We start from the raw sequence: 8,024 nt of genomic DNA, 5'->3' as shown, positions 1-8,024 counted from the left end.
TCCAGCAACCACTCCAGCTCTCCTACTGCATCCAGTGGTTCCCTGTGTTCCAGTCTCCAGATCCCCTGTGTTCCTGGTTATCCTCCTGCATCTCTGTGGAACTACAAGTTCCAGCAACCACTCCAGCTCTCCTGCTGCATCCAGTGGTTCCCTGTGTTCCAGTCTCCAGATCCCCTGTGTTCCTGGTTATCCTCCTGCATCTCCGTGGAACTACAAGCATCAGCAATTCCTGCATTCATTTACAGGCTTCACACCAATCTCCAACACAGTGTGCTTCAGCCTCAGCTGTAGAGACTCCATCTCCAGGTGCAGCTCATCACCTCACCTGTGAATCAGCTTGCAAGCTGCCTGTGCTTTCCAATAGCACTGTGAACCCTGCATCAAGTCTTCTGCATCTGCTACCAGGTTTGCTACCATTATCATCACCTCTGCTGGCTCCACGTGTTTATCATCTCTGGTTCCCATACCAGCATATTGCCATAGACTCTCACTGTATTGCCATAGACTCTCACTGTATTGCCATAGACTCTCACTGCATTGCCATAGACTCTCACTGTTTTGCCATAGACTCTCAGCTTCCACGCTGCATCATACCCATTGCATTTATTATTGTTTATTTCTCCAAGTATTCCTGCTGCCATATTGTTTTATCTTTCTGCTTAATAAACAACATTGCGCACATGCGCAGGAATCCAATCCAGTATCCTCACTTCTTCCATCCTACCTCCACTGACCCACTAGCGCCCCCTCCGGGGACACAAACCAGACCGAACCTGACAGTTTGTCCAAGGCCCATGGACTCGGATGGTGGTCAGAATGTGGGGTCAGGGGCCTTACAAAATCTGGTCTCCCGTTTGGATGGTCAAGAGGCTGCGCAGCAGCAGATGTTCCAGTTCCTACAGGGAATGTCTATCCGTTTGGATACCTTGCAGCAATCCCTTCCAAGTTCTGTTGTTTCTCCAGTTCCTGTTCAAGTCACTCCTGCTCCAGTCATTTCAACTTTCCCTGCACAATCCGTTCCTGTGGATGGATCTTGCTCAAGTCAGTCCTATGGCAGTCCCTTCACAGCTAATTCTCCTGAGAGAGCGACTTCCTCCTTTGAAAGCTTCAAGACTCCTTTGTTGTCTGCTGTGAACTCTGAACCAATAAGCACTCTTTATCATCTATTGGAACAACTTCAAAGTCTCCTAACAAAAATCATTCCAATAATGCCAGAAATCCTAGGTGGTGCTTTAAACGCAGTCAAGAGTACCGCTCAAAGTATTGAGACTAGTGCGACCTCCGTGTCAACTTTTCTTCAAGCTAAAGTCTCTTCTCCTATGCAGAGAGAGGGCAGATTCCAGAGCTACCCGCGCTCCAAACTAACGGAAGCTGAACGCCGGCATCGCAAGCAGCTTCACCTCTGCTTTTACTGTGGGAGTTCTAGTCATCTTATTAAGGACTGTTCCTTCCGCAACTCAAAAGTTGGTGACAGGTCCCAGCATCACAGTGTTTTCACCTGCAAACCTTCCAATGTATCCTCTGCAGTTTCAAGTTCCTTTACCTCGGACAGGAGAGTCCAAAAAGTATACGATTGGGGTCCTGTGACAAATAGACCCAATCCCAAGTTCAGAAATCAACAGAGACTATCTATGTTACCCATAACTAAAGTAGTTTCCGTGCCTACAGCCCGAGAAGGGGCGTCCGTGCCTACAGCCCGAGAAGGGGCGTCCGTGCCTACAGCCCGAGAAGGGGCGTCCGTGCCTACAGCCCGAGAAGGGGCGTCCGTGCCTACAGCCCGAGAAGGGGCGTCCGTGCCTACAGCCCGAGAAGGGGCGTCCGTGCCTACAGCCCGAGAAGGGGCGTCTGTGCCTACAGCCCGAGAAGGGGCGTCTGTGCCTACAGCCCGAGAAGGGGCGTCTGTGCCTACAGCCCGAGAAGGGGCGTCTGTGCCTACAGCCCGAGAAGGGGCGTCTGTGCCTACAGCCCGAGAAGGGGCGTCTGTGCCTACAGCCCGAGAAGGGGCGTCTGTGCCTACAGCCCGAGAAGGGGCGTCCGTGCCTACAGCCCGAGAAGGGGCATCTGTGTCTACAGCCCCAGGTGGGGCATCTGATGTTCAGGTTCCAGAAGTGGCATCCGGGCATGCAGCTCAAAGAAGTGTGTCTGATCTATTAACCCCAGGAGGGGTCTTTGGAGTTTCAGCCTCAAGTGAGGAATCCAGGGCCAAGATCCCAGGAGGAATTCTTAAAGCCACAGATACAGACATGAACTTTTGTTTGCCAACTTCAGAGAGTGCTACCAGCTCAGTACCACTCCAAGAAGAATCATCAGAACATCCGGATTCTGTCTATACAGAGTCAAGTGTCAATGGACCTAGCCCGGTTCCAGCCGTCGGTCCAAAGTCTCCACTGGTTCCAGCCAGCCCGAGTAGCTCTGTTTCCAATGCTGAGCTACCTCATTCGGTTCCAACCGATTCCAGCATCCTCGGATCAAATCCGGTCCTATCCGTCACTCCGAGGACTCCTTCGGTTCCAGCCGATTCCAGTCTCTTCATATCAAATCCGGTTCCAGCCGGTTCAAGCTTATCTGGACCCAATCCGGTCCCATCCGTCTGTCCAGATCAGCCTCCTCTGGTTCCAGCCAGCCTGAGTAGCTCTGTTTCCAATGCTGAGCTACCTCCTTCGGTTCCAGCCGATTCCCGCATCCTCGGATCAAATCCGGTCCTATCCGTCATTCCGAGGACTCCTTCGGTTCCAGCCGATCCCAGTCTCTTCATATCAAATCCGGTTCCAGCCGGTTCAAGCTTATCTGGACCCAATCCGGTCCCATCCGTCTGTCCAGATCAGCCTCCTCTGGTTTCAGCCAGCCTGAGTAGCTCTGTTTCCAATGCTGAGCTACCTTCGTCGGTTCCTGCCGATTCCAGTTCCTCTGAACCCGGTGTGGTTCTCTCCAGTGTTTCAAGTAAGCAACTCCTGTCGCTATGTCCAGAGTCTACAGTTCTTGCAGATATTGCAGTTGCCTCAACCCAGATGGAGGCTTTACGCATCTCACCCCAAGATGAAGCTTCTAGCGTTCTGTCAACCTCAGCAGAGAATTCCCGTCAGTCAATCCAGGAGATGACGTCCTCTCTCCACCCTCGAGCATTTCAAGTTGATTCTACTCCTGCTTCTGAATGCTTATTTCAGTCCTCAACTCTCAAGTGTCCTACATTGTCTTCCGAGACTTCAACTGACATTCAGCCTTCCAAGTGTCCACCAGATACAAAAGCTCCAGTCTACTTTGGTGACTATGCTCAGTTTCGTGCAGTGGCGAGCCAATACCTCGCTTTTACTGAGTCTGAACCTTCAGTGACTATTTCTCCAGCCAATGCAATCAGATACTTCCTCCTGTTCTTCAAAGGTAAAGCATTGGACTGGGCGAATCCTCTCATTGAATCTAAAGATCCGCTACTGAGTGATCTTCCCGCTTTCTGCGAAGCCGTAAAACAGGAGTTTGCTCCAAAGTTTATGCAGTCAAAGTCATCTGGGCATTCCGGCCAATTTGTCAACAGTTTGTCTACTGCTAAATCCTCTCCAACATCTCTGTCTGTGCAAGAGCAGGATACATTAGACCAAGCTATTAAAAATTTCCAAGCTGCAAAGTCAAGACAACGTTCTCAGACTTTAGATTTGAAAGTTGCATATACTTCCGTGCCTCCATCCTACAGCAACACTTCTGAAAGTATTGACTCCCCAGATTCAACATCTGCTCAGTCTTCTGATCAGTCTTCCAGTTCTCAGTTTTTCGACTCAACTCCTTCCAAACACGAACAGGTTCTGTTGAATCAACGTATCAGAGATTTCAAGAATTACAAGAATTGGAGAGCTCAAAAACCAGCTCAAAGTCTACCATCTGTTGATGTAAGTGTTGGCTATGCTGCCGTAAACCCTAGTCCTGGTGTCTCATATAGCTTCAAATTCACTGGTCCACAGATTGTCTCAGATTCTGTTGTTCCTAAACAAAAGGCTCCCATGACCACACTAGACCTGGACCCTGACTCTGAAAGTGAGTTTGTTGATGAAGACTCAAGTTACATTATGGGAGGTTCTATCCTTCCTAGCTATGCCTTTTCCCAGGAAGTAAATTCTGTCTCAAATGACCCTGAATGGTCTACTTGTTCTGACGAGGAAAATCTGTCTTCTGAAGATGAAAGTTGGGAAGACTTTTGAGGACCTCTGCTTTTGTGTTTTCCTAAGTTCTTTTTCAAGGTTCCTCCAAGTTCCAGCGTGGGTGTTCGGTGCCCACCCATAAAAGAGGGGGGTACTGTCAGGAATCTGCATTTTCCATCGCATCACTGCTGTGGAACTACAGGTCCCAGCAGTTCAGTTCTGTTCTGGTTTTCAGTCCTCTGCAGCCTGGAATGCTTCAGCTAACTCACAGCTGATCTGGACACCTAATCCAGCTAGTATCTCTGCCTGCAGTTTGTGTCCAATCACTGCTGGGCAGGAGGTATAACTTCCAGTTTGTGGCTCTCTCACATGGCCTTGGACAACACGTCACATCCCGTGAACAGACCGCTCCTGTTTGCAATCCTCTGTCTACAGAGATTTCCTTGTGTATTAGACCTGTGGAACAACAGGTCCCAGCTGTTCCAGTTCCCAGTTGTTCCTGTGTTCCCGTGGAACTACAAGTTCCAGCAACCCCTCCAGCTCTCCCGCGACATTCCGTGTGCAAGTTCCTGTGTTCCTGTGGAACTACAAGTTCCAGCAACCACTCCAGCTCTCCTACTGCATCCAGTGGTTCCCTGTGTTCCAGTCTCCAGATCCCCTGTGTTCCTGGTTATCCTCCTGCATCTCTGTGGAACTACAAGTTCCAGCAACCACTCCAGCTCTCCTACTGCATCCAGTGGTTCCCTGTGTTCCAGTCTCCAGATCCCCTGTGTTCCTGGTTATCCTCCTGCATCTCTGTGGAACTACAAGTTCCAGCAACCACTCCAGCTCTCCTACTGCATCCAGTGGTTCCCTGTGTTCCAGTCTCCAGATCCCCTGTGTTCCTGGTTATCCTCCTGCATCTCTGTGGAACTACAAGTTCCAGCAACCACTCCAGCTCTCCTGCTGCATCCAGTGGTTCCCTGTGTTCCAGTCTCCAGATCCCCTGTGTTCCTGGTTATCCTCCTGCATCTCCGTGGAACTACAAGCATCAGCAATTCCTGCATTCATTTACAGGCTTCACACCAATCTCCAACACAGTGTGCTTCAGCCTCAGCTGTAGAGACTCCATCTCCAGGTGCAGCTCATCACCTCACCTGTGAATCAGCTTGCAAGCTGCCTGTGCTTTCCAATAGCACTGTGAACCCTGCATCAAGTCTTCTGCATCTGCTACCAGGTTTGCTACCATTATCATCACCTCTGCTGGCTCCACGTGTTTATCATCTCTGGTTCCCATACCAGCATATTGCCATAGACTCTCACTGTATTGCCATAGACTCTCACTGTATTGCCATAGACTCTCACTGCATTGCCATAGACTCTCACTGTTTTGCCATAGACTCTCAGCTTCCACGCTGCATCATACCCATTGCATTTATTATTGTTTATTTCTCCAAGTATTCCTGCTGCCATATTGTTTTATCTTTCTGCTTAATAAACAACATTGCGCACATGCGCAGGAATCCAATCCAGTATCCTCACTTCTTCCATCCTACCTCCACTGACCCACTAGCGCCCCCTCCGGGGACACAAACCAGACCGAACCTGACACAGCAGAGGACAACACCACTGTGACTGGCTGGACTGATGCAGCATAAGACACTACACTGGACTGAGCAGCACAAGACAGCACTGGAATCGCCACCCCACTATCCCGCCCACACAGACACTGAGGCCGGAGACACGTTCTCTCACTACACTCTTCGCGACTGAAGTGAAAATGGCGGTGACGCGCGGGTCCTTATATGGAATCCAAACCCCACGAGAATCCGACAGCGGAATGATGACGTTTTGCCTCGTTCTGGTTTCCGAGTCACGCGGGAAAACCCGCGCCTGACTCGGATCCGAGCTCGTGACGTGATCCATTAGGGTTCGGTTCTCTGAGAACCGAACCAGCTCATCTCTTATACTGATTCATATTCGAGTACACATTTGGTTAAAAATACTTAAAACAGCTTTTAAAAACGAAAAAAATGTTGCTGAAATGCTCATAGAATGGGTTGGCAGCAAATTTGGTGGGACATACCAGGGCCAAAACTAGGATTTTTGTCACCTGTGGCAGTAATTTGGCACCCTGCAGATAGGAAAAGAAAAATAAACCTTTATTGTGCAGATGATCCAGCCCTGGCCTACCCTCTAAACCCTACCCCCACCATGGCATGCTTCTGACTCATCACGGGTTTCCCTTTTTTTGTCTCCGACCATCTCGGCACCCAGATTTCTAGGGAGGGGTTTACAAATGCAATCCACAATCTCCCACTCTGCGGTACATTGGAGCAAGTGAGGGAGTCTGGGGGAGCGGTAGAAAAACCTAGTAATGACCCTAGACATTAATGTAATCATTGGTCTTTTCATTCACTGGATACTGTATGGAATACAATATTAATATTTAACACTATGGGGGTTATTCAGGTTTGTTAGCATACCAAAAAAAGTAAGCAATTGGGCAAAACCATGTTGCAGTGCAGGTGGGGCAGATGTAATATATGCAGGGAGATTTATATTTGAGCAAATTACAGTGGCGGCTCCAGAAGTGGGGCTGCAGGTCAGTTCAAAATTAAAATAGGGGAGCCACACCAACTGCCACCAACTACCATTTCAAACTGACTCACTGGCAATTAATATGACTCCCCTATTTGAATTTGAATTGAGCTGCAGCCCCATCTCTGGAGCCTCCACTGGTAAGTTATATTGTTTCTGTGCAGGGTAAATACTGGCTGCTTAATTTCAGAACTGAAATTTAGATTTCAGTTTGAACACACCCCACCCAAATCTAACTCTCTCTGCACATGTTACGTATTCTGCAGTGCAACATGGTTTTGCCCAATTGATTACTTTTGGGGTTTCCTAACAAACCTCAATAAGGCCCTATAGATGGTATATAGTATAGGCTGTATCAAACATATTTAAATAATATAAATAAGTCGTCAGGAAAAGGTTAAACATAACATAATAAATACACAAGCATAATAGAACCAGTACTGCACTTTCTTAGCATACATTCTCCCACCTCATGGTAAGGCTCCTGTCTATTCTTCCTGTTAGCTACTCTCTGTCCAGTGCACTGATTGAGGACTCAGATCCACACACACAGTAAACTTGGTAGAAGAAGCTGCTACTACTGGGCATGTGCAGCGGTTCCGGTATGAATGGTCGACCATGTTATGGTCGACAGTCATTATGTCGACCACTATTGGTCGACATTGACATGGTCAACATGGACACATGGTCGACACATGAAAATGGTCACCACATGAAAGGTCGACACATGAAAAGGTCGACGTAAGTTTTTTTACCTTTTTTTGTGTCGTTTTTTGCGTAAAGTGACTGGGAACCCCAATTAGTGCACCACGTCCCCTCGCATGGCTCGCTTCGCTCGCCATGCTTCGGGCATGGTGCCTTCGCTTCGCTCGGCACAGATTACCGTTCCAATCGTAGTCCACGTGGATCGTAAAGTATGGAAAAGTTCCCCAAAAGAAAAAAAAGTTAAAAAGCTCATGTCGACCTTTTCATGTGTAGACCATTTTCATGTGTTGACCATGTGTCCATGTCGACCATATCAATGTCGACCAATAGTGGTCGACCTAATGACTGTCGACCATAACATGGTCGACCATCTGAACGGATACCATGTGCAGCATATCCCTCAAATTGCATGATGTGGTGGCAGCTCTAGTAATCTTATTATATGCCATTGCTATTGTCATCATTTGAGCCACTTGCCAAGAGTAGGCAGGTGGCCCTACAGCAGTGAAAACCACAGTGTTGGGTTCCAGTTGCAAAAATCTCATTCACCCCTAACCTGTCAAGCACAGGGCTGTATCCCTAAGGAGAATCAGACACACACACACACACACA

Source organism: Pseudophryne corroboree, chromosome 6 (genome assembly GCF_028390025.1).
Source record: "Pseudophryne corroboree isolate aPseCor3 chromosome 6, aPseCor3.hap2, whole genome shotgun sequence".
Lineage (NCBI taxonomy): Eukaryota > Metazoa > Chordata > Amphibia > Anura > Myobatrachidae > Pseudophryne > Pseudophryne corroboree.
The sequence above is the reverse complement of the archived record's forward strand: the minus strand, read 5'-3'. Positions refer to the sequence as shown.